Source organism: Crocodylus siamensis, chromosome 9 (genome assembly GCF_052110815.1).
Source record: "Crocodylus siamensis isolate JL-2025a chromosome 9, ASM5211081v1, whole genome shotgun sequence".
Lineage (NCBI taxonomy): Eukaryota > Metazoa > Chordata > Crocodylia > Crocodylidae > Crocodylus > Crocodylus siamensis.
The window spans coordinates 29,904,168-29,929,393 of record NC_143403.1 but is presented as its reverse complement, the minus strand read 5'-3'; the positions used below and the strand labels follow the sequence as shown (position 1 = coordinate 29,929,393).

Here is a 25,226-nt window from a genome sequence, read left to right as displayed (position 1 = left end):
ACCCTTGCTTTCCTCAGATATCTTTATATGCTTAACTTGTCTACTAAATTTGCCTGTGTTTCGGGGATTGGTGCATATACAGTGTAACCCCAGGCCTTCTCAATGCTGTTATCTCTGTGCCTCTCATTGCCTTAACCTTGAGGAGAAGGTGTCTTTTTCCTGCAGTGGGAATACATGTGACAACATCAGCATTCTTATTTGTGGATTTATATAACATTTAGGAAAGATATTCCTGCAGAAATTGGTTGTTCTCTTCTAGTCTCCTTTCTAACCTCTAAATATACTGCATGTCTGTTCAACTTCTCTTCTGCACCAGGCCCTGCTACTGAGAAATAAGTCCCATTCACTCTTTCCCTTCCCCCACAACTGAGGCTGACACTTAGGGCGTGGAGGTGCCTTAGAGGGGTCTTGAGCACATGCTTTAGCCCCACTGTTAGACTCTGTCAAGAAAAACATCTTGCTGGGTGCATGATCAAGACAACCCTGAGGGCATCTGGTTGACTTTAAGCCATCTAAACCTAGACAAGAACAAGCACATGCAGACATTTGCTGCTACTGGGAGTGATGCAGGCAACCCCAGGTAAGTAACTTAGGGTAGGAGAAAGGCCTGATAGCTTTGTGGACAGCGTTGGTGGGTCTGCAGTAGGTCGGCAAGTTCAGTCAAGGTCAGGGGAATAGGAACAGCATAACCCCGGGACTGAGGCTGACTGCCTGGGTTTTCCAGGGCTATGCTTTGAACATGTGCAGGCATTTGTAGAATCAGGTTAACCTTCTGTAAATCCAGTTAACACTTTCCCACTCTAAAGTTAGTTTAGTAGTTCTCCTGAAATGAATTAACTTAGATTGGGCATGCCATTTTGGGGGAAATCTAAGCCTAGCGAACAAACACCTGCTGACTGGGCATGTAGATTGACCTAATTTTAGTTAGGTAAATCTAAATGTAATGTTTGTACATATCCTAAGTCTTTTCCTTTCACTAACTGTGGGCCTTCATCATATATTGAGCAGAAGTAAGTGAACACTGAGCTAGTCTAAGCAGCAATATAGACATGCCTATAATGTCAAAAAAGGGACTTCTGTTCCTCTGTATCCTACCCATTCTTTGACCTCATTCAATTTTTGATTTAGTCTGCACAGTTCTGACAGTTTGTTATCCTAAAGCCACATTAGATTATCAGATTACCAGTTACAATTATGAAATATAAAGTCATTGTTTCCCCTTCTTCAAGATGTTAGAACCCATAGACCCAAATGGCTTTTGGAAAGATAAATAGCTAAGGAAAAAAAAGAAATTAGTCTGAGTATTGTTAGAGTAGGAGCAAGAAAACTTCAAAGGCAGAATATATGGCAGAGGAGAACTAAATGAAAATTAGGGCTCAGAAAGAAGCCTAGCTGATGGGGTGGCAGAAAATAATCTAAATATGTTCCAATAATATCCAACAGAAGAAATGTAACAAATACTCCATTAAATCCCATTTCCCTTTTGCTTTGATATTTTAATTTCCCATTTCACTTCCTTTTTATAGTTTCCTTCTGCTATTCCCATGACACATGCATTCTCTTGTGGAAAGTTACTGTTGCAAATCATTTTCCCAGATTCTAGTCTCCTATCCCAGCAGTGTTCAGTATCTACCCATTGAGATTTAGATAACATAGCAGGACAACAGCTGTAAGGAGTGGTTCACTTCATTTGTTCTTTTATGAGCCTGTGACTGGAAACTCAGGTGTGGACAGTGGTAACAGAAACTATGCAGAAGTTGAAAATGGTAGTGAAATGTGCACACTGGTTGGGAACATAATGACATAAAATTCTTGTATACTTTAACGCATGCACGTGTGTGTGTGTGTGTGTGTGTGAACAACTTCAGGCTTTGAGTTTTTCATTGTTACTTGTATTTTATATATAATAATAATTTATTCACTTGGTTTTATCTCAGTGCAGCTACAAAAATAGGTCACAATTCAGCAAAGCACTTAAGCACTTGATTAATGTGAAGCATGTAAATCAAGCCACCATTGGATGGGGACAACAGAGAGACAGTATATGTTGCAGCAGTGTATACATTTATAAGTGTCAACAGCACTGTTTATTTGTTTGCTTTTTAGACTGTAATCTTACCAAAATTAGTAGGATTAAGATATAAGATCTTAAACAAAGCCTTTATGGTTTCACATCGGTTGAAATCTGTACTATATTTCCCTGGAATATAGGAAATCTGTTGTGCAATAACTGGATTTTAATGCAATCAAGTCACTTAACACTGCATTAAAACACATTTAATAAATTGCTTGGCTTCTTTTGACTAGTGGGTTGGAAGTGGTAGCTAACTGCTGCTAAAAATGTAGAGAGGCCGTTTTGACAGGGAAACAACATTTTGTGGGAATTTCTGCAGTTTGTCTTCATCAATCAAGCTCGATTTGTTTACCAAGCAACATGTTGTCAGTGTTAATTTTATGGATATTCTAATGGATCCAGAACAAAGCCATCCATCCCAGCAGGCAGTTGAAGTAAACATTGTATCTGTTGCATTGTGGGTGCTCCAGTTGGTGAAGATAATTGACATGGTCAATTTTATGGTTACGTTATTTTCTTCTAAGGGGAAAAACCCTCAATAGCACCTATTTTTCCTACTTTCAATTTTTTAATACTTTCAATTACAGATTGTTACCAAGAAAAACACAGTAGTGAAACCAATACATTTTTATTTCCACAGTCCTCAAACCAAAAGGGTTCTCTGTTCCTAATAAAAAATAATTGCTGAAGTAACATGCATTCAAAATGTGCAATGTTGTAAAAGAGACCTAACTGACTTAAAATATCCCCCAGTACCCTATCACCCCATTAATATTACAAACACTACCCCCCAACAAAAACTAGAAAGGAAACAGAAATGTCTTTTGTCATGATACGTCAGACATAGCTGTGCCTGCTGAAGCAAATAGAGTTAATAATTTGTCTGTTCAGAATTCATTTTTTAAAACGATTTACAAATATTAAGATATTAGCCCAGGAGCAAAATGTTGTGGTTTTTTCCCTCCAAAATTTGACCAGTTTAAAGTAGCTAATACTATCTATTAAATAATTATATGGTTGTTCAATACATTTACTTATGAAAGTGCTGTTACGTTGAGTTGGCATGGTTCTTTGAGTAGATGTGATATCTTTTATTAGACCAGCTGAGTAGTTGGAAAAAAGTTCTTAGCAAGCTTTCGGGCAGAGTCGCACTTCTTCAGGCATAGGGAGTCTGCTGTTCTGAGACTCCAAGAAATGAGAGAAGCTAAAAGAGTGGCAAGATGCCAGTGAGAATGTAAATAGGTATCAATTAGGAAGACAAAAGGTAAAGCAGAGAGGGAGGGGGAAGAGAGCAGGGGAAAAAGGCTTAAGGGAGACATTACAGTGATAGAATACAAGGTGGAAAAGAGGCTGTCAATGAAAAAGAAAATAGTTGGAGGTGAGGAAAACAGAAATGAGAGAAGCTCAAAATGTAAGAGGATGCAGTGAAACTATAAATACATAGAAAGGAGAAACAAAATATAAACTAGGGGAGGGTGGGGGAAGAAGAGGGGGGAGGCCAAAGGGAAACATTACAGAGGTAATAATACAGGGTAAGAAAGAGGCCCTCAATGAAGAAAGAAATACAGTAAAAGCTCTGTTATCCGGCATCCCCCGGGAATGGAGGACGCTGGATAACAAAATATGCTAGTTAATTGAGTGTCCCTGTCTGCTGCTTCTCCCGCCATGTCTGGGGCATCCCTCCACCTCTCCCATGGCATTGACATCCCTCCCATTGTATCACCTCCCCGCACAGCCCCACATAGCCTGTTATGCCCCTGAGTTGTGGGGGCTCGGCAGTGCAGGCTGCTTTGCCCCCAGCTGTGGGGGCTCAGAGAAACTGGAAATTCCACGGTGGGCACTTCCAGTTTCACTTTATCTTACAGGCTGACATGCCAGTTAGAGCATGCCAGCTTGTAAGATGCAGGATAGTGCAGCTTTTACTGTAGTGGGAAATCAGGAAGACAAAGGGAAGAAAAGTAGGGGAGGGGAGAAAAGGTTGGGGAAAAGAAGAACGTAAAAGGTCAGGTCAGGCAGGTACCTGTTGAAACAGATGTCAGGCAGGTTGTAATGTGTCATAAAACCAACGTCTAGATTGAGTCCATGATTTTTTGTATTCAGTAAATTTATGAAGTGAAGTTCATAGGCTTGTCTATGGAAGGTGTTTTGTAAATTTCCTTTGAGGATCAGAACTGAGAGATCAGAGAGGGTGTGATTGTCCTGTGAGAAGTGTATCCCCACAGGTAGTTGGGTATTCTTGTCTTTGATGGATTTTCGGTGTGCATTCATTCTGATGCACAGTTGTTTGGTTTCTCCTACATATTTGCCATCAGTGCATTTGAACATGAGCCTCCAATGCGATGCTGCGGCTAGTAAAGCGACAAAAACGCTGGCTTGCATTCATAGATGCTTCTTGAGCAAATCCCGGGACATCATTCTCCCCTTGTACTCGGCCTTGGTGAGGCCGCAGCTGGAGTACTGCGTCCAGTTTTGGGCTCCACAATTCAAAAAGGATGTGGAGAAACTTGAGAGTCCAGAGGAGAGCCACGTGCATGATCAGAGGTCAGGAAAACAGATCTTATGATGACAGGCTGAGAGCCATGGGACTCTTTAGCCTGGAAAAGCGTAGGCTCAGGGGTGATCTGATGGCCACCTATAAGTTTATCAGGGGTGACCACCAGGATCTGGGGGAACGTTTGTTCACCAGAGCGCCCCAAGGGATGACGAGGTCAAACGGTCACAAACTCCTGCAAGACCGTTTCAGGCTGGACATAAGAATTTCTTTACTGTCCGAGCCCCCAAGGTCTGGAACAGTCTGCCAGCGGAGGTGGTTCAAGCACCTACATTGAACACCTTCAAGAGTAAATTGGATGCTTCTCTTGCTGGGATCCTATGACCCCAGCTGACTTCCTGCCCTTTGGGCAGGGGGCTGGACTTGATGATCTCCCGAGGTCCCTTCCAGCCCTAATGTCTATGAAATCTATGCACTGGATTAGAGATATAACATTTCTGGAGGTGCAGGTGTAAGATTCAGGAATGGTGATGGTTCTGTTGTGGGGTGTAGTTATAGTGGGGGTGGTAGAGATGTGTTGGCAGGTTTTGCATTTCTTGTCCTGGCATGGTCTGGACCCATTTGGTGTGGTTTGTGTCATAGGGAGTTTGCTTCTGGTGATGACATTAGTGAGGCTCAGTGCTTGTTTCAAGGCTAGGACAAGTGGTTCTGGAAAGATCTCTTTAAGAGAGGGGTCTTCTTATGGGCAACTGGTGCTGTCTTAGTCAGGGGGAGCACATGCCGCCCCCCCCCCCCAGCGACCAGTCAGCATCGACAGGGGCGGGGGCGTTCCCCCTGCAGCCAATCTTGCTAACCAGAGCAGGGGGGTCCCCCCACAGCCAGTCCCACCAACCTGGGGGATCCCCCCGACAGCAGAACTCACTGACTGGGAAGCAGCCACAGTGCTACATCAGGCACTCCCACTACCCAGCTGGTGCTCACGGGGGGGGGGCACTGGCACTCCCCCCTGCCCCTCTTGCACATCACCTAAGTGGGGGGTGCGGCCAGTCAGGGGGTGCACCAGTGCTCTCAAGGGGTGCACGAGCACCCCTGTGCACCCCTTACATGTACACCACTGGGTCTTTTTCTAGCATGGGTTGCAATCGGTTGAGGATTTTCTATGTCAGGGAAGGGTGATATGTCATAACTAATGATGTGCAGTTTGTGGGGATTTTTTTTGTACTGCAGCAAATGTTTATGTCGTATCCGGGTGGCTCTTTCAGAAGTGTGATCTATCTCTCTGGAGGAGTGTCCTTGTTGGCTGAAGGCCCTCTTGGGATTTGTGAGGTGGTAGTCACAAGTGAGGTATTCTCCTCACTGCAAGTTCAGAGAGTTTGGCTGTATATTACAGTTTTCTTGGTATATTTATGGTGATTGCTGGTTTTATGTAAATATGTATGTTGGCCTGTGAGTTTTTTTATATATGGTGGTTTGAATTTTACCATCATGGATATTGATCATAGTATTCAAAAGGAAATGCTGGTGTTAGAATATTAAAGCAATAGTCTGATGGAGGGGTGATGACTGTTGAATTTTTGATGGAAATCAATCAAAGACTGCAGGGTTTCAGTCCAAATGATGAATATGTCATCTATGTATCTCAGGTATAGTAAGGGTTTGATGGTGCAGTTCTTGAGTTAACATTTGTGCAATAATAAGTCGATGTTTCCCAGTTTTGAATTCACTTTATGCTTCACGAGTCATTGCTGTATTTGGCATAGACATATATCGGAATCAGAAGAACTTCATACTGACTTACTCTTAGGCCTTGATCCACGGATCCATTTATTGTAATCCCTGGAATTTTGCAATGACAATGGGAGGTGTTTCAATTATTGGGATGTAATTTCAAGGGTCTTGTACTGATTTCTGCAGAAGCACTTTGATCTATGTTCTGGTTATGAAGGAGCAGCACAATCTACAATTCAGAGCTCAAGCTCTCTGCACTTTTGCAGCTAGTTGTCCTATAAAATTGACAATAATGAATTTATTCAGATCTGCCTATCAAGAAGCTTCTATCCTGCCTGGTCCTTGAAGTCGGATTCAGCACTGTATTATTTACCCACTTCTGTAACTTAGTTCTGAGCATACCTTTACATGTTTGGTTTGCCTTCCCCACTTACAGATGTCACCAACTTCTTTTCTGCCTATATGACACTTGGCATCTTGACTGATACCCTAAGAACTGAACTATGATCTTGAGAGTTAAAAGCATGTGTCTACAACTTAGGCTGAAAAACAAGGTTCTGCAGCCAGGGACTGCAACATTTATGTCCTCCAGACTTCAGGCACCAAGGGAGAAATATAAAACACACTGATTAGTTATTACACCTACATGGCAACTGACATTCAATTTGCACGCTACAGTCAGTACTGTGACTGTAACAGTGAGTGCATCTATACAAGACGCTATATCACCACAGCAATGAGCTACAGCAATATAGCTCATCACTACAGTGAGGTAGAATCAGTGGGCACAAACCGTGATGCTGACGCCACGTCACTGTAACTCATCACTATAGTGATATAGCATCTAAAAATACCTGTGCATCGCTGGAACTGCGCAGTACTGAATGCAGTCAGGGGCATGTGTAGATGCACCCACTATAGATGTAACTAACTAACTTTAAATTACTCAGCAGATATCAGTAGCAGTCTAGTCACAGCAACACAAAGCCCAGTTTTGGCAACAAAGCCTAATTGAGAAGCTGGAAAAATACTTGTTTTTCTAGGCTTGGAGGAACTAACTGCCACAACCAAACTTTAAAAGTACTTGAGTTAGTGAGTTTAAAACTAGCTTTGATGTTTTTAAACATCACTTTAATTGACATCCCGATCAAACGGAATACTATCCTTGCCTCCTTTTCAAAGATTTTCTGTAGCTTCTATTTCTATTGATGAAGGTTGGCATCCATTTTTATAAGAGAACATTCCCTAAAAATTCTGTATAAGCCAAGAGTATTTTTATTAGTGGTTCCATCATGGATTATGATCAAGCTTTGGTTTTTTTCCCTTGTTAAATTCCAAAACATTTGTTTTACTGAAAATTAGCTGGCATTGCCCTACAGTCCTTCTGTATCATCACTTTTATGTTCAAACTTAATTTAATTGAGTTCCCATTATTTTTAAAGATATTGGACCTTATTCAGGAATACTCCCATCTTACTCAGCTAAATCTCCAGTTGAATTTGGTATGAAACTGCTTGAACAAAGAAAAGTGCATCTCTTTGACATAGTTAATATCTATAAATTTTGGTTTCAAAGTGCTGAGTATCCTGAGCTATGGCTGAAGTTTACCTAAGTGACTGCTGAGCCCTAATTCATCCTCTGGGGTTGCATCTTCATCAAAGTGGGTGAGGAGGGACTTGAGAGTAGGGAGAGCCACCCTCATCTGTGCCCACCTGCAGAACTGCTTAGCTGCATACGAAGAGGGAAATACTTTTAAAGGGATGTGTGCTGATTGTGTGTGTTCTACCTATATGGGAGCTCTGTGCGACATCCTTCCTCAAGCATGACTGTAGTTCTACAAGTAGAGAGAAGCAGTTAGCCTGTCCTGCCTAACACCACAAGTGGGGCAGTGTGAGGAAGTTTCCATGTACCATTGTTTCCTGATTTGTTAAGCAGGATAGATAGTGGCAGACCATGGCAGCTTTTGAAGAGCTGAAGATGCCTCCACTTAAAAAAGAAAAAGTAAAGAAATGACATATGAAAGACTCATGCCTGCAAAAAAGGTCCTCCTAGGCAGACTCCATCATCTTTGGTTTGGCAAGATCAGGGCCAGCAATACTAGTGAAATTTTAGTCCTCCTGACTTTACTAGGATCAAGAAATTCACAGTGAATTTGAAGGAGCCAAGATTTTTAGTGTGTGTGTTATTGCAAGAGAGAAAGGATGTGGAAAATGGGCAATTTCAACTTTTATTGAACTTCCTGATTTCTGTGTGCTTCATTCCTCTCCCTTCTTGTTGCCTTATTTTTAAATATATATATTCTATTAGAAATAAATTGGCCAGTAACTGCAGCCCATAAATTAAATACATTCCCAGAATGGATTTAATATAATCTCCATCTCAAATGAAATTTTCAGAGGCCTTTTATCATTTTAAATATTTCTGTTTAAACAAATAGATATAAACACATGCACTCATGTGTGTATAAATATATATAATGCATCTAGATATTATTCATGTTTCTCAGAAAAAGAATGCCACAATATATTCAAGATGCAGTTATTTATTACTTTTCTTATTGCTTTAAAAAAGCCTTGGATGCTTGTAGAATATGGTTTAGTAGGTCAAACATGCCTTTCCTCTCATTTATCAGGCTTTTGATCTCATGTCAGTTCTAAATGTTGGCACGGCTACACCATAACAGTGTGCTGCAAGATCACAAAAAGGCATAGTTACATCTTTAAAAACTTATGGGCATCCTGGTGCTACATCCCAGCTTAGTTTAGCAGATGTGGTATTGAGTTCCCTCCAGTCTTCACTACCCCTTTGTCTATTATTATTTTATAGTTTTGTTCTGCATTCCTTCCACTCAACCTCAAGTAGATGGAAGCCTGTTATTTTATTACTTACATATGTCTGCACCCTTTTACCTCAGCAGGGAAAGACAAAATATTGAGAAGGACTGTAGGTTTGGGATGGTCAACTAATCCTTCCCCACCTTGAACTAATCGGCAGGCTGATGTGTTATTGTGCTGAGCCCTGTTCTGCAGTGCATAGCCAGTGGGGTTTCAATTTGTAGAAGCATAAACAGATACTAAAGTAAAAAGAATGGTGCAGTGATTTGTTAGCAGAGTTCAGATCAAATTATCACAGCAGTTCCCTGCTGACAGTCCTAACAATTACCTCCTTTTTTCCTGCTCTCTTAAATGTTTTCTGTTTCACTTAAGTCTTGGTAAATAGTGTACTTCTCACCATGTTTTATTTATTTACCTATAGAAGTTCAATTCTTTTCCACTATAACTTTTGCTGAAATGTCTCACTAAACTCTCCATAGATTTTATCATTAGATGCATTAGCAAGTTTGTACACACTTTAAAAAAGCAAACAAAAGTCAAGTTAATAAAAATGTTTTCAGTGAAGAGATCCATGTTTCCATATATTTCTCTTCCCTTCTTATAACATTGATTGTACGCAGATATTGTTGGACTTGAAACTCTTCAGAGAACAACATCTATGAAACAGAAAGCAAACAGACACTAACTAATTTTCAGGAAAATGTCATGGTTAAGTCTTTATAAAACATTTGCATGTTCTTTTCAAGGTAAAATAATAATATATTAGCAGGTATTTTGTTATTTCTGTGGAATATAGCCACTTGACATTCTGCATAAATTGTCCAGAATTAACTTCAACATTTGTTTCCACTCTTTTTTCCTCCCTTCCCTGTTTTCAACCCTTGACTTTCACTCTTGCATAGTTACATTTGTCTGCTTCTTACAATTCTACTGGGACTGATTTATCATCATTTGCTAACATATCTGTCTCAAAATCTGAGCTTTGATCAGCTTGTATTTTATAACTTACATCTGTTCTATGTTTAACCTTTTGTAATGCTGTTTTTCAAAAATATTACCTGGTATAACAAAAGAATCGTGTTAGTCCAAGCATTCTGTTAAACCTAAAGGAAAAAAAAAACCCCTCTATGTACCTGTCTAATTTGCCATATTTTTGTTATTGTTTCATAGTCTCCTTTTCATTAAATCTATAAATCTGTCACTTTCTAACTTTTTCCTGTGACCCATGTTGAACCATAAACTCCATCTTCCCATTTCCAGCCTAGTTCCCTTTTCTCTACTTACAGCTTGACATGATTCACAGTGTCACTACTAGAAATACTGCCACTCTAGTCCAACTGCTGCTGCAAGAGCCAACTCTGGTTTCCAAAGAGGTGATTGTTGTAATTTTAAAAAGTGTTCTTATGGTCTGATAGGTCATTTGACAAGCAGTTTGTTTTTCAGATAAAACTCACTAAGTTAATTTTTTTCTGACTTCTGGCCTGTGTAAACCCAATACCATGAGGTTTGCTGGATAGTACGTATGCCTTATTATAGTTTGTCTTTGGGAAAAGGGGAAAAATTGGGAAAACAGAAAAAGATCCGAGTCTGCTGCCCATGATGTTGGTAAAAGCTACCTACCTATTCAATGTTGACCTTAGAATATGAGCTCCACATTGACGTTAGAATACTATAAACTGTTCCCAGTTTAAATTTCAGGACCTGTGTCGAGTGCTGAATATATTCACAGAATAATAACAAGCATGCAAAATTCCCTAAAAGAATGTTTTGCTTTTTCATATCTGAGAGAAAAATAAGCCTAATCTTTCATCCTTTCAGAATCATTGTAGCTGTCAGTAAAAACCAACAACAAGGTAAATTACGACACCCATGCCTGGAGAAAGCCACTAGAGCAAGAAGCCTCTGTTGCCCATACTGCCACCCATTCATAGTATCCGATGACGTAAGCTATCATATGCAAAGCTTATAAGTATATATCATACACAAAAGCCTATGAAAAGCTCTGAATTAGTTAGTCTCATAAGATCCCTCCCACCCCCATCTTCTGTGTAACAGTGTAAAGGGTTGGAGCAGGCTTGAGGCAGGAGGAGGTATGCCTGGGGCACTCCTATACCTGGACTATTTTCCAACCACTGCAAGACCTCTTAAGATCAGGGACCAAACAGGTCATGACTCCCCACAAGATATTGGAAGCGCAAATTGCCTAAACAAAGCTCAAAGATGATAGAATTGCTGAGAAAGAAAATGCTCATAAAATCTAGGTAATTATGACTCAACAATGTTTCCTGTGCCCTGAATGCATGCCAAGCAACCACTTTTATTTATCTCAGTGACAATTACCTTTGCATCAGACTGAGATTCCCAGTATAAATGGAGGTTGACAAGGAGCCGTGCTCCTTTGCGCCAAGTCTGAATTTGGGCTGTGGAGAGGATGGTCGACAAGGCAGATGAGCTGACATGCCCAATGCTACATGGGTGATCAATGGCAGTGTCAGGAACTGAACCTACATTCCTTCACATACCATAATAAAAATCATTGCATGGCAGCTGAGTCTGCTTCCAAGTCCTTCTTCCTTCCCATGAAAATTACTGTGATAATAACTCATCTTAATTTATCTTTGTTATAAAAGCATGGCTGCTGTCTCCACTGACTGATCTTGGATTCAATCATTGCCACCAAAATGGTGGAATTTCCACATGTAATTTTGGTTTTTTTGTTAATATCTATTATCCCTATTTAACAGGTTTATATATCAAAACCTGTGTAATCTGGCTGGTACACAGTTGGTACCCCCTCTTCAATTGAAGGGATGGTTGGTGTGGGTGTGTATGTTCTGCGAGTGTAGCTCCTTGACCTATGCCAATTTGCTGTCCTCCCCTACAGAGCAGAGGAGAAACTATGGTCACTCAGTAGCATTTAACTATTTACAGAACTTTATTTACAGGACCCATGGAACTTATTAAGTATGTACACAAATATATCCTAGAACTATATACATAATTATATTACTAAGGCAGGTAAAACTCATGTACACAGGCAGGAATAAGTGGATACAACAAACAGAGATGCTTTATCCAGGTAAGCCTGGCTCTCAGTGGTCTTTTTATTGAGATATAGTCCCTCACTCCCAGGCCTTGCAGGCCACAGGTGAGGAAACAAATAACAGTGGCACCTGGTTAAACAGTGAACTCAACAATAAACAATTAACAGTTAAACTAAGTAGAACTCAACAATAAGTAAACAATGGTTAAAACATACATGAATAAGGCTACCGCAACACGAACCCACACCTGAGCATAGCAACCACTTGAATCCAAAGTGATAATCACAAGACTCTCCACATCATTTTAGCAGCTAAACAATTAATAGACAGATCAAGCAATACATAAACATCTTATAATACAATATTGAATTAAATAATTTCACAGTACAAGGAACAACTTACAACTCACCCCACATACACACTTAGGGACCCTGGGCAACCTTAAACATTTACATAAACCTTAGTAATTACATCCAAAAATCAACACCGGCACAGCATGGAGAAGTAATACCTAGGAAAAAAAACAGGTGACCCCCTAAGGGACAACACTAACTGCCCCTAATCCCCTTGACTGGGTGGACTCCAAGGACACAAAATCTCTCCTGAACACCAGGGCCCCACTCCTCCCCTGTGGAGACCTTTGCCTCTTCTCCTGTGGGGACCCTGATACCCTACCCAGGCACTCGCAGCTCCTGGGCCCTCCAGTGGAGGGCCTCTCTCTCTTTCTCTCAGGGTGGGCTGGTCAAAACTCCTGCCTTGCCGGGGAACTTTGGCTTCATCCAGTTGCTGCTCTCAGTGGAAAGACCTGAGTTGCCTCATGCAGCTACTCGGGCCTACTGGCCTCTGCCTCCTGCAGGGATGCTGGCCCGTGCTACCTTGTGCTGCTACAGGATTTTCTTTGGCTTTCTCCAACCCCCATGCACCAATCCGTGCACTGGGGCAGACCTTGGCCACTCATAGGGTCAGGGACCTGCACTGTTTCGTGCAGCTGTGGAGTCCTTTCAGCTTGGCTTTGGCTCTGTGCACTGATCCATGCATCTTGGGACCCCTGCCACTTGTGGGGTTGAGGACCCGGGTTGCCTTGTGCAGTCCCAGAGTCCCGTCAGCTCTCCAGCCCTGTGCACCTGTCCCTTCAGCTCCCAAAGCTCCATGCACCACTCTGTGCACTGAAGGGGCTGGGCTTCTGCCTAATGAAGAGGTGGGGACTAGTGCTATCTCACGCAGCCACCAAGGTCCCATCCACCCTCCAGGGCATCCATGCACTGACCCATGCACCACTGCTGTGCTCCTTCCATGGCGGCTGGGATGCAGCTGCCCACTGCTTCTCCCTTGCCAAAGGCATCTTCAGGGTGCTTCTGGGGCAATGGCTCCACCCTCACTGGTCAGCTCTACCAGCTCTTCTGCAGCCCTCGTTTTTGTCATCCCTTGTCAAAGCTGCCTGTGTGCTTAGCACACTGGCTTTTATTCCCTCTGAGACTCCATTTCCAGATTGGGAACTGACCAATGGAAAGCCTGAGGAGGTAGTTCCCTCTCAGGTCCTCCTTTTCATCTCACCGCCTAGGTAAGGATGGGGCAAGCCTTTCTTCCTCCCTCTTCTGATTGGTGGGGAAGGGAAATAGCCCCACCAATCAGCCTGAGCCATCTGCCTCAAACCAGCAAGCCGGGCTACAAGCCTGCTACACACAATTTGTTTAAAAAAGCACTGGAGTTTTTCTTTAAAAGAGTCTCTATTAAATGGTGTCCTGAAACCCAGTCTGTGCCTGGTAAGTTACTTGGAATAATTTATTACTTTTTGATGTGTGACAGTCTCAGGCAAATCCCAGTTCCTATACAAGTGGTGGATTTTATGTTGATTTTTATTTTGACAGTGTACCTGTCTATGTACTTCCTCTCTGGAAGGCAGTATAGGAACACTGACTAAAAGTTATAGAATGTATTTCTTGTTTAACAGACTTCACAAAACACTAATCTTTGAAAAATGCAGAAGCCCATTAAAGATAAAGAATATAAGCATAAAGCAGTTCTTAAAGTCTTTTACAAAGGTTGCAGGTGTAGGGAGGTCAAAGTGATATCTTGTTCTTCTAAATAGTTCAACAGATAGACAGACTTTTGATTGCATTATCTATTAAAAAATGGCTTTGAACCATCCGCCAATGCAGACCACTTGTGCTTTCTCAAACCAACAAAGGTTCGGTCAGCAGATAAGAATTTCTGACCACAAAATGGGCAGCTGCTTTCCTTTCATCTTTCTTCTGCTGTGTACTTGAAATGTTTGCCTAGCCTGGCCCTGCTATCATAAGGATTCTTTTTTAATCCTCCCTCTAATTTGAATCCTACACCCAATCTGAAAATAAATTACGAAGAAAATTTAGAGTTCAGCATAATAGGCTCAATCCTGTAAAGTGCTAAACATCCTACGCCAAACACCACCACAGGTAAATATGTGCTTAAAAGCTTGGCTGATTTGAATCTAAATGCTCAGTCCTTTTAGCCCTATGAGAGCAGTGTGTCTTGCAGGCAATATTTCATTGTTATTTCTATTTTATAAAGCACGTTTAAGTATAATAGCCAGTTATCCTACTAACTCATGTTTTACCTTGGAAAGGTGCTCAAGAATGGGATATTTTGAAATGTGCCCAGCAATTAGTAAATATTTTAGATCAGATTCATCTTGGAAATGTAGTCTGAGGCCTAATCCTGCAGGCTACTTAAGTGATAATTAGGATCCTTTTAGATGTCCAGGTAAAGGCTGATGCACAAGCCAATTGTGCCTCCTGCCATACCACATGTTCATGGCAGGAGACATAATTGTGGGATCCAGCATCATATCCTATCATGCCTTATTGCCAGTACAGGGATGTGGGGTGCTGCCTAGATGAAAAGTCCTGTCAGGTATGGGACTCTGTTCCAGCAGCTATAGGGCACAGCCAGGGCTGAGAGTCCCCTCAGCTGTGGGACTCCCAGCCCCCTGCTACACATACAAATTAAAGCTGGATGGCAGCCAGCTGTAAAGTTATTGCACATTTTTAAGCCCTAACTTTATAGCTGGTTGGACCTTTTTAATGGCATGATAGTTACTTTGCACATGTAGCCAGTCTAAATTAATTTTGCAATTAACCAATTCATTGTGTAATGCATGTAATGTGTAAAAGGGGCCTTACTCCCATATCTCTGCTTGAAAGTAAACTTAAGTTCTAGAAATTTTGCCACCAATATCCAGGTATATCTTTTCCCACACAAGGAGCCTAATCTGTGTGATGTTAATGAGAAAAATATTAAGACAAAATGCGTAAAATTGCTTCCTAGAAATGTTCAATCTATATGTAAATGAAACATTGCATTCAAAGGAACTAGCTAGCAATGTACTAAAGAAAAGGTAGTAGTCATAGACTAGATGAGTGTATAAATGTATACTTTCAGATGAAACACACTTTACTGTCAAATGGTTTCCCAGAGGAAAAAAAATCCTGTATTATTTAACTTTTTTCTGTTTTTGGAAGCTAATACTAATATACAGGGTGGCGTGAGGAACAAGAATGGGGTAAGAAAGCCAGGTTTCTCAGGGATTTGGTTTGGCATGGCACCTGGCACTCAAGAATACAGGCTGGTGCTGAAATAGCTAAGGTTGTGAAAGTAGCTTGTCTTCATACACAGTAAAAATTTCTTTTGCTACAGTTCTGTTAATCTTTTGTACTGGTGGACTAAGGTGCAAAGCTCAAACAGATGTTGTATCAGGGAACAGGCTACACATTTCCAGATACTTCACTGAGATACTGGGGACTCTGCCTTTAAAGGGTCTTGAGGAGGCAAATACGAAGCTCCTATTGTTATGCCTAGCCAGTTGGAATGATAAACAAAATAAAACAAAGCTATTCCAAGCATCATATAAGCTCTGAGCAATCACTGAATATCATGTTCATGAGCCTCAAATCAGGAGATAGTTCTTAAGGACACCAGCCCTTCATGTTATGTTGATGAAAAGAAAGCCTGTTGTGGCACATATCTTAGATGAGTGTTTATGGATAAAGTTTCTTCCTATCAGCCCCATTCCTTCCTCCCCATCATCATTTTAGTCCCCTGCTTCTTGCTGAAGTCTCTGAAGGTCTCCAACTACAGAGATTGAGAAGGGGAGGCATGGCAAAAAATATGCAAAGCAAAGCAGAATATTCCCATCTGATAAGTAATAACTAAGGGCATAGATAGACATACAACTTCCCACTGTAACTAAGAATGCTTTGGAGAAAATGTTCTGAGTTACAGTGATTCCCCCAGATCAAACAGAAGTTCACTGTTGGTTCCAGGGGAGAGGAATCTAGCTGGTGGCTGGGAGCCTGCAGCCAGGTTCCCATAGAAATAGCCCCTTCTCCCTGCCAGCCCCTGCAGTTTTCAGAATGGGAATGGGGAAAGGGAGCAGAGGGAACACATTCTAGGGGTTCCCCAGTCAATGCTGGACATTAGGTTGGGTGAATTGGAGCCTCCCTATCTCCAGGGGGCTCCAATATACCTGCCCCACCCTCCAGCAGGGGCTGGAAAAAACCCAGACTGAACTCCCTCCACTCCCTTTCCTCCCTCCCATTCTGAAAACAGTGACAGGCTGGGAGCCACAGACACAAGTTACAGAAGATGACGTGTTTTAACATATCTTCATTAGATTTTCACCTGATCAACCATTTTTAAGTGGTCTGCAGCCATACACTTGAGTTTGGTCATGGCTATAAATCACTTTTTGTGACCAGATTGGGCAAAAATTGTCACTTCCGTCTGTGCCCTAAGAGCTTCCTTTCTCATTTTTTTGGCTGAGGACATTTTTCTGCATCTTGTATTCTACTCTGCACTTCTAATACAAAAACTTGTATAAGAATGTCTCTTTGTGCTTATTTTCCATGCTGTGTAAATAATAAAGTCTAAGCTAGTTACTCTAACAGGAGCTTGACAGTGCCCTCCCCTGCTTTCCCTGTGGCATGTTGAAAGGGTGTTTTGATATTATTTGGCATTATACCTGGTAGTTGTATGCATGGGTTGGTTGTTCCTGGAGTTTTTAGGAATAAATTAGATATAACACTTTCTGGGATGGTCCTTTAATTTGGTACTCAGAGTGAATTTCACAAAGAGCCATATTTGTAAGTCTGACAGGAGCCCATCAATGATGTCTTGACATTGTGCTTTGCATAGTCAGACTTTGGCCCTGATCATGTACCATAGAAATCAACAGGAATTTTCCTCACTCACTTCAGGGACTGCAAAATCAGGAGTTCATGAACAAAACATATGTAAAGAAGTATGACATTTTAGAATTAATTCTCTCACCAGTTGTTCTATTTTTCATGGTCTCTTTACTATTCTTTGGCATCTTGACTTACTCCTCCAGCATTGTTCAATACTGAGAACCAAAACTCTTTGTAACATGACTTATATCAGTTAATCTTTTTCATAAATGTCAATTTTTCTCATTCTGAAGTGAACTTTATATCCTTTCAGGTTTTTAAATATGAACAAGGCCTACTGATGAAAAGCTAAGCCGTAGTGTGGCTATGGAGTGAGCAAACAAACAAATTCTGCCACTCATATATTCAAGACCAGAAGGAATACTTAAGACCACCTAGTCTGACCTCCTACTTAAACAGGTCATAGGCTTTACTTAGTGCTAAATGAGGTCTGTGGGCTAGTTCTCCATTGGAAAGAGCTGACTGAATACCACAAAATAAATTATTTCAAGAATATTGCCAATATTAAATTAGGAAATTAAACATGAATTGAGCAAATAGTGTTTGACTAGTTTTAGGGCTGGTATGGCCAAGAGGTCCATGATTTCAGTGGCTGCAAACCTCCCTAGAGATGGCTACAGCTCTGTAAAATCTCAGTTGCTCCACATTCTACCCAAAAGCTGTGCATCAGTTCTATTACCCAATCCTTTTGTAGTTCTCTCCACAAATCTGTTTTATATACCAGAAAAGGGAATAGGGTGGAATAGGGAATCTCATACATCCTAAAAAAACAAAACATTGGCATTATTGTATTTGTACTTGCTGAACTTATTTCAGCAAGCATCTTGTGCTCATACTAGATGCAGTTTCATTTTCAGTATTACATGGTAACTTTTGCCTTTTCATGGAAATATTTCAATTTATGAGGTCCATTTTGATTATGCAGATCCCAGCAAGCATTGCTAATTGTATTAGGCTGAGTGGCTACAATTCAGTTGGATTTCTTTTGTTCTGTCCTGTCTAACCTTTGTTAAGATTAAACATCAGTTTGAACTAAGTGGAATACTCAGCAGTATTAGTCATACAGGATTTTATTCAGGGCAGTTAGCATTTAGAACATTTCTCTGGGTTTTGCACTGATGACATATTTAAATAATATGTATTCTAATATTAAGGGGAAAGGTGCAGGAGCATGCAACTATATGAATCTGTGCTGTACTTCACATGAAAGAAAACAAGACGTGTTTTCCACCTGTTAATTTGGCTATCTGCACATATTGCGCTCTCTTCAGCTCCCTCAGATGGGAAATCCCAGGTGCAGATAGAGTCTTTATATTCACAAAGACAGTTTATCCAGCAGGTTCCTGTGCATTCCTGCTTTTGGCAACAAAATGGAAGCCTTTACATCCATAAAGGAAAGAAAGAAATATAGATGTACTGCTCCCAGTTAGACCTTAATAAATTGGGCCATTTTTTTATTTTTACAACAGCTAGCACTAGAATCCTTTGACCATTTTCTCTTGCTTTTTTATAGCAATGTAATGTAAGGTTTTAGTGCAAGAGGTTCTCTAACGAAGCCTGATGGTTTCTGTCACTTTATTACAATTTTATTTTTATGGCAGCATGCCCATGTGTAATTGTGCATGTTATTTTTCCTTCAGTTGATTATTCTTGTCATCTAGTCTGCCATGTTATTTATTTGATAATGTTAAATTGCTGGGTTTTTAAAGAGCTACCAGAAATGTATTTGAGTCTTCTAGGATTTCTATATGATGTGATGTTTTGTTCAGCATACTTGTACTTCACTTTTCCATTTCTAAAGGCTTTTCAGGCAAATTGGCACAACTATATATTTTGTCATTCAAAGAATCATAGAAAATTATAGTTGGAAAGGACCTCAGCAGGTCATCCAACTAACTCCCTGCTCAAGGTAAGACCATCCCCAACTAGTTCATTCCAGCCAGGGCTTTGTCAAGCTGGGCCTTAAAAATCTCCAAGGATGAAGATTTCACTGCCTCTCTAGGTAACCTGTTCTACAAATTCCATGTAAGCTGAGCAGTTAGCATAATTTCATGACTTTCAGTGGAAGTTGTGTCCTACCTTTCCTTTGCATCTTGGAAAATATCCCCTAAATACATACATACAGTACATGTGGATGCCACTGCTGAGTACTGTAGATTGTTTCAGCTAGGCCTGAGGGGGGAAAAAAGATATTATATGAATGCTCATCCAGATTCAGAAGTTTGATGTTCAGATTGTTGGTCAGAATTGAACAAAACAAGAACTTAATCTCTTAGGGTGCCTGTACATAAGTGTGGAGGCTGCTCTGACGTGCTGTAATTACAACACATCAGACCAAACTCAGTTAATTGAGTCTGTTGAAACATGGTCATTATCGCTCTCCAGCAGCCTCCCACATCTCATATATCCATGTTCCTGCACTTCAAAATGGCTATAGGGGTGCTTGAACTAAAGCTCATTGAACAAGCTTTAGTTCAAGTGCCACTGCTGCCATTTTGAAGCACGGGAATGCTGATACACAATGCTGCAGCACTTTAATTAGAGCAGCTTTCGTACCTGCTCTAATTAAAGTGTCACCCTCCCCTCATCTCTGGAATGTGTAAAAGTGCCCTTACATCCTAGATGAGTTCCATAACCACTGGGCTATATTGACCTTTCTCAGCTGAATCACAAAATTTCTTGTCAGACTAACTGAAGACCCTAACTGATATATCCTTGTACTTTTTAAAATTTGACAAATTAGCATTTTATCCCAAAAAAGAAATCTGTTAGAAAATTCCTAATCTTAAGGAGCTTCAAGCACTTTTGATTATATAGAAGTTGAAGATTTTTTCCAGATTCTAGGCTCCAGGTTCCATGTAGTCTCTACCATTCTTGCAGGAAATAATTTTAATGAAGAAAGTTAGTAAAATTTAAGAAAGATAAAATAAAATATTGAGGGTGCTAAGTCATCACTTTTACAGTAAAACTAAAATAAAATAATGCTTACTTATAAAAGGTATTCTTAAAAAAAGGAAAAATGCTAACTTTTTGAAAATGTTATTCCTCCTTTTGAAGGAAATTTTCATTTTTTTCTGAGAAACTATATTAAAAAAATACATCAAACAACATAGGAAAACATACAACCAAGCATTCTTCATAAAGTATCCCTTTTTATGAGCAATTCAAAAATTCTAGCTTTACTCATATTTCATTGCTGTTTATAAATTCTACCTTTAATTTATGTGACCAGATCACTTTTGTGGCCTTTCTATGCCTAGTATGCTTCATAGCATGTTCATTAAATTCCATCCCCATCCTGATTTACTATAAAGTCCTGTAAAATTTGTGTAGAAACCATTTTTGCTTAGAAAGTATGTAATTGGTATATAATCTAATGAGACACATGCATATCAAAATAAAAGACTGCTGAAAAGTATTTTGCCAGTGAATCAACCACATTGCACAGAAATTACTTTGGAAGAAGATGGGGGGACAGTTTTTTTTCCTGCTTGCAAGCATTCAGCAGTAGGAAATATTATGGGAACCATGCAATCTAAAAAGAAACATGCTTGATGACAGGTTGTCAAGCATTGAGAGAGGAGGGTGGATCATGTGAAGATTAAAGTTTTTCTCTTCTGAATGGTTATGGAAAGGGGAAAGGAGTGTTCTGACCTCCTACCAACCCTGCCCTGACACACTTTGGTTGGGAGATGCCTAATAAGAGCAGGGGCACGCAGTTTGTGGCACCACAGACCTCTTTGTGGTGTAACAATCCACACATGGTGAACATTAAAACATGCACCATATTTCAAATCTGCTGGGATTTCCCAGTAGCAAAAAAACCCCATTGAAATAAAAAGTGGCACAGTGCACACACAAGAAAAGCATGTGTTGGCACAAATGGAGGCTTGGCCATCCAGAACAATGCTGTGGCTGCTGGCTGAGCCTCTATGCTGTAACGATATGTATGGATCTTAGAGGCAAAACCAGCAGCAGCAGAAAGGAGGAGTCTAAAGGAGGAACAGGATGTGTGGGGGAGGAGACAGGAAGAGGAGGAGAGTTAGGGAGTCTGGGGCAGAACAGCAGGCCCTGTAATGGCTCTGTAAGTAACTCCTATAATAAACACATTGTTTATATTAAGTAGGAAGCTGTTCCTTGATTACCCACACAGGGTCACATGAAACATGGTGGCAGCAGAAAGTCTGTGAGGAAGCCCAAGAGAAGAGAGAGACCTGGGCCCAGCAGTCACTCAAACAGATTGCAAGAAGCATGGAGGGACTGAAGCCCCCTGGACAGCTGGACTGCAACACAAAGAGCCTGGCACAGGCATGGAAACAATGGAAGAATTAATTCAGTCTGTATACAGAATTAACCATGGCTGATAAAAAAGAAAAAATGAAGGTAAATCTGTTTTACTATCTAGTAGGGAAAAAAGGCCATAAAGTAAGTGCAACAGTGATGCCAGGGAACCCTGACACACTAAAACAGTTAATAGAAGCATTTGATGCATACTGCAACCCCAGGAAAAATGAGACTGTAGAGAGATATCAGTTTTTCACCTGAAACCAAGAGGAAGAAGAAGGAATAGAGGCCTATATCACAGCACTGAAAACTCTGGCATCCCCATGCAACTTTGGAAACATAAAAGACTCCCTAATCAGGAATAGGATTATGTGTGGCACATGGGATTCTGCCCTGAGGGAGAGACTTCTAAGGGAGGTAGATCTAACCATGGTAAACTGTCACCAAATTGCAAGGGCAGCAGAATTGTCTAAACAGAGGATCAAAATGATATCAACAGCCACATGTATAGAGCAGGTTCACAGGCTCAGCTTAAAGGACTTTGGAAAGCAGGAACCTGGCAGGCCAACTTCAAACACCAACAGTATGATTCAGTACATGTACTGTGGGAAGCTACATGAAAGGTGGAAGGACAAATGCCCAGCCTATGGAAAAGAGTGCAAAAAATGTGGAAAAAAGAATCATTTTAGGGTTTAGTGTCATAGCCACGCAAATAGGAAAAACACAGTCCATACAGTGATGAGAGATTGGGAGACTCAACGAAGGAGAAAGCTTTCAGTGTAAATTTAACCAATTCATAGACTCACAGGATACACACATTACAGGAAAAAAAGTAGGCAACAACTCAGCCATATTTGCAACTGTGATGCTAGAGCAAAGACCTACAAGATTCCAGGTGGACTGTAGAGTCATTTGCAATGTCCTTCCTGTGAATCTATTGAATAGCAGCATCAGAATGGAAAAATGTCACAAAGTCATGTTAATATATAACAAAACAACTGTGAGGCTACTGGGAAAGTGCCGGCTGACTATAATAAATCCACGCAACAAGAAACAGTACCATCTGGAAGTTATAGTGATTGACAGGGTGGACATCCGTCCACTGCTGGGGAGCCGGGCAGCACAGGCCATGGATTTAATTACAGTGCAACACCACAACATCCTCCAGGTCACAGAAGAGCAAGAATGGTCATTAGGTTCACTACCTAACATTCTGTTAAGATACGGAGACATATTCCAGGGCACTGGACTCTTTGAAGGCAAACTGAAGTTAGAAATAGATCCACTGGTGCAACCAGTACAACTACCAAAACACAGAGTTCCACTAGCCCTGCTGGAGCCACTGAAGAAAGATTTGACAAACCTGCAGAAAAAAGGCATCATCACACCAGTTGAAAAAAGCAATGACTGGATCAGCAACCTAGTAGTAGTAAGGAAGCCGTCAGGCAAACTGAGAATCTGCATTGATCCAAAACCACTTAACAGGGCACTCAAAAGAAGCCACTACCCAGTACCAACAATTGAGGATGTACTACCTGACCTGTCTAGGGCAAGTGTTCACAGTTTGCGATGTCAAGAATAGATTTTGGCATGTGAAGCTAGATTAAACTTCCAGCCACCTGACAACCTTTAGGCAGGTATCACTGGTTAAGGATGCCCATGGGGATCAGTCCAGCTCCGGAAGTTTTCCAGTGAAGTGAAGCAGGAGCTAGAAAGTCTTCCAGGTATCAAGATTGTGGCTGATGATATTCTTGTCATAGGAGAAGGGGATGATAAGGAAGATGTGATCAATGACCATGATGCCAAACTGTAACAACTCCTTAACAGATGCCAGGAGAGGAATGCCGACAAAATACAGCTAAGAAGAACAGAAGTAACCTACATTGAATATCTACTGATTTTGGAAGGACTATGGCCAGACCCAGAGAAGGCAAGAGCCATTATGGAGATGCCTAGGCCACAAGATGTCAAAGGAGTCCAGCGCCTTATTGGGATGGCTAACTATCTGTCCAAATTTTGTGCACACTTGTCTAATGCTTGTGAGCCACTCAGGTTGCTAACACACACTGATGCAGCCTGGGAATGGGCACAGACCCAAGAGGAGGCATTTAAAAGAATTAAAAAACTCATCAGTGAGGCCCCAACACTGAAGTATTAGAACACAGCTGAGCAGCTAGTACTACAGTGTGGTGCATCAGAAGGAGGTCTGGGAGCAGTACTGATGCAGAACCAGCAGCCTGTAACTTTTCCTAGTAGAGCAATGACTGAAATGGAAAGGAGATATGCACAGATAGAAAAGGAGTTACTAGCAGTATTGTTTGGACTGGAACGGTTCCAGCAGTTCACTTCTGGACAGAGAGTAGATGTGCAATCAGATCACAAACCATTAGAGATCATAATGAAAAAACCCTTGCTGAGTGCTCCTAAGAGACTTCAATGCATGCTGCTGAGACTCCAGGCCTGTGATGTGAATATAAAATACTACCCAGGGAAGTCCCTGCAAGTGGCAGATGCACTAAGTAGACCATACCTTCCAGAGTTCAGCACAGATGGATCTGTAGAACAGGAGATAGAGTCCATTAATATGGTACAACACTTGCCTATCTCCAAAAGCAGTCTCAAGGCAATACAACAGAGTATGGAACAGGATGGTGTGCTACAAGCAGTTAAAAGGATCATCCTAGAGGGTTAGCCACAGCACAAGGCACAAGTAGAAGTTGCCGCATACTGCCAATAGAAGGATGAACTATGTACACAGGATGGAATTCTGTTTAAGGGAGGCAGGGTAATGATCCCAGCAGCTCAGCAGCGAGGCACCACATTGTAGTACTAGCTGCTCAGCTGTGTTCTAGTACTTCAGTGTTGGGGCCTCACTGATGAGTTTTTTAATTCTTTTAATGCCTCCTTTTGGGCCTGTGCCCATTCCCAGGCTGCATCAGTCTGTGTTAGCAACCTGAGTGGCTCACAAGCATTAGACAAGTCTGCACAAAATCGACTCCATGCTTCACATATGGGGATAGAGTCTTGCCTGAGGAGAGCACAGGAGCGCATCTACTGGCCAGGCATGAATGCCCACTTGAGAACATACATGGAGCAGTGTGAGGTGTGCAAGAAATACAGTGACAAACAGCAAAAAGAGACATTGAACCCTCATGATATCCCCTCTCAGCCCTGGGAGAAGGTAGGGACTGACTTGTTCAATGTCAATGACAGAAACTATATGATCACCATAGATTACTATTCCAATTTTTGGGAGGTGGATTACCTCAAAGACACTCAGGCAAGAATGGTAATCAGGAAGCTGAAGGCTCATTTTGCATGGCATGGGATACCTGACACTGTTCTCAGACAATGTCAAGAGAATTCAAACAGTTCTGTACTAAATGGGAATTCCAGCACAAGACATCATCCCCTGGGTACCCACAAAGCAATGGGAAGGCTGAATCAGTGGTAAAGACAGCTAACAGTCTCTTGTTGAAGGCAAATAAGACTGCAGGGGATCTTTACCTGGCTCTATTGGATCATCGCAACACACCCTCCCAAGGA

General features: G+C 41.2%; 1 long non-coding RNA gene across 1 annotated transcript in view; it reads left to right on the top strand.

Annotated features, from left to right (window-relative positions):
* LOC149857259 (uncharacterized) overlaps positions 1-21,711 on the top strand; it is a 73,499-nt gene extending 51,788 nt beyond the window's left edge. The window contains exon 6 of the long non-coding RNA XR_016444332.1: positions 21,550-21,711. This is a non-coding gene — a long non-coding RNA (uncharacterized LOC149857259). The remainder of the gene's footprint in view (positions 1-21,549) is intronic.
* The last annotated feature ends 3,515 nt before the right edge of the window (positions 21,712-25,226 follow it).